The sequence below is a fragment of the Leuciscus leuciscus genome (genome assembly GCF_965113295.1).
Source record: "Leuciscus leuciscus genome assembly, chromosome: 20".
NCBI classification, from domain to species: domain Eukaryota; kingdom Metazoa; phylum Chordata; class Actinopteri; order Cypriniformes; family Leuciscidae; genus Leuciscus; species Leuciscus leuciscus.
This window is the reverse complement of record NC_138744.1, coordinates 15,176,895-15,179,325: the sequence shown is the minus strand read 5'-3', so window position 1 is coordinate 15,179,325 and position 2,431 is coordinate 15,176,895.

Sequence of the window (2,431 nt, the reverse complement as noted above, 5' to 3'; positions counted from 1 at the left end):
CTTTTAGCCGTAGCTATACTCTTTTTTCGCTTACCCTGGTGCCTGGTAGGAAGCGGGCTGGATCTCCGGCCGGCGGGGATCTCCCTCACAGCTGTTGTCGGGAAACCTGCCAGGCTCGACCTCTTGTCTTCCTGTAGCCTATTTCAGCATATTCACATTGGGATCATTAGTGACTGATTGATAAGAACTGATAAGATAGGGTCATTTTCTTACATTAGAGATTTGATTTATGACTCATATATCGATTTCAACAGCAAATTACTGTCTTTCACATATGCTATCTCAGCATCTTATCTGGAAAGCACCCCCATTTTGATCAGATCCCTTAAAGATGCATAGCCTAGCTGTAGCTAGTAAGGTTTGGTTCCTACCAAACCAATTTTTGGTTACAAAATAGAACCTAAAGAGAACATTAGAACGATAGGAATTGGTTATTTTAGAGAGAGAGAGAAAAAGAATTGTGATAACATAAAGACAATGTTCGGTTTCACTTTATTTTGATGGTCCCTTTAACACATTCTGTTGACTATAAGTAACATTGCACCTACATTTCTACTAACTCTTATTAGAGTGTTAGTGGAGTAGACTGGTAGGGTAGGGTCAGAATAAGTTGACATATTTGCAAAGTTACTTATAGTCAGTAGAATGTCTATTGGAGGACCATCACAATAAAGAGTTAGCAGATATTAAGCAGACAGTGAGTCTAATACTCTAATGAGAGTTAGTTGACAAGTAGTTGTAAAGTTATAGTCAACAGAATGTTCAAAAGGGACCATCCAAATAAAGTGTTACCCAATGTTCTGTGTTAGCTATGAATTTGATATCATTAGCATCAGCCTTCTGATCCTATATGTAGAATCAAGAGACCTTACAAAAACACGCTTGTATCAGATTATGCGACAAAAAAAAAAAGAAGAAAAAACCATATCTTTCCACGTACACCCCATAGCCTTAGTTCCTCCTCACACCAGGGGTTTGGTGTTACCTGGGCCAGTTTGGGACTTTCCTTCATTGTGGGGTTGAGCGGCACGGCAAACGGAAAATAATATAGGTGTTTAAAGTCCCCAAAACACCAAGAAGAGTCCACGGTGGGTCTGAACTTGTCAGTTGGTGACAATACCGTCCAAATGCTGAATCGCAGCCAGTTTAGTTCCCATGGGCCAACTGAAGATCTACAGCAAATTAACCTTTTCATTTGAACACACAAATCAATTTAATGATAGGTTAATGTTATTTTTTTGTAATTTTTTTATAGCGGGACATGAGGACTACAAAGTGCTTTAGAGAGAAAAAAAATAATACAATAAGCAATACTGGTGTGTTCAAATTTGTTCAAATTTCCTTTAGGACAATCTTATGTATTGAACATCCTGTTCTCAGGTTGTGTTTTCTTAGAATTGGCTTCATGGTACACATTTGCAGGAAAAGTGATAAGTGCTAACATATAGGCAGAACAGGCCCCAAAAGTAGTGTGCTTGAAATGACGACAGTGTTTGTGAGGCTAAGGTAAGAAAATAACCTTAAATAATCAGATCTCATAGACAGTAGGCCTACTATAGACATTTTTTAAGATGGGTTTACTAACATTATATGGGCTGACAGTGACTTTTTCCAGGACATGCTCCATTTATATGCGCCATAGCCTACATTACAACCATATTACTCTTGAGAAGGGGAAAAATATATATATTTGCATTTAAAGGGATATAGTTCACCCAAAAATGAAAATTCTGTTATCATTTACTCTCCCTAAAGTTGTTCCAAACCTCTGTAAATGTCTTTATTTTGCTGAACACAAAGGACGATATTTTGGAGAATGTCTGTAACCAAGCAGATCTCGGGCCCCATTGACTACCAAAGTATTTTGACCCTGGAAGTCAATGGGGCCCGTTTGGTTACCAACATCCTTCAAAATATATTTCTTTGTATTTAGCAGAAAAAAGAAATTTTGGAACAACTTGAGGGGGAGTAAATGATGGCAGAATGTTAATTTTTTGGTGAACTATCCCTTTAAGTACATATTCAGGATTATGCAATCAATAGTAGGCTAAATCAATTTGTTCATGCAAGTATTAATTATGTATCATAGAGGGACCAAAATCGCCAAAGCTACCCATGAGTTAATTCAGAACACTAAAAGCATCTTGCACATTTTAACATTCATCAAGTCATCAACACTTGTCATTCATGTTCTCTGGTTGATGATGAAATGCTGTGAAGCAGTGCCCTCTGCTGGTGTCCCTTTGCAACACAAATAAGCGGCTACACTTATCGTTTCATATTAAGAATTTGCTTTGGAGCTATATGGATTATGCAACGTAACAAAAAATAAAAACAAAAACAAAAATCACAAAAAAATCCTTATGAAAAAGAATTGGTTGCCCAAATATAATATACTTTTTTTTTTTTTATTCGGAGTAATGATTAGCTA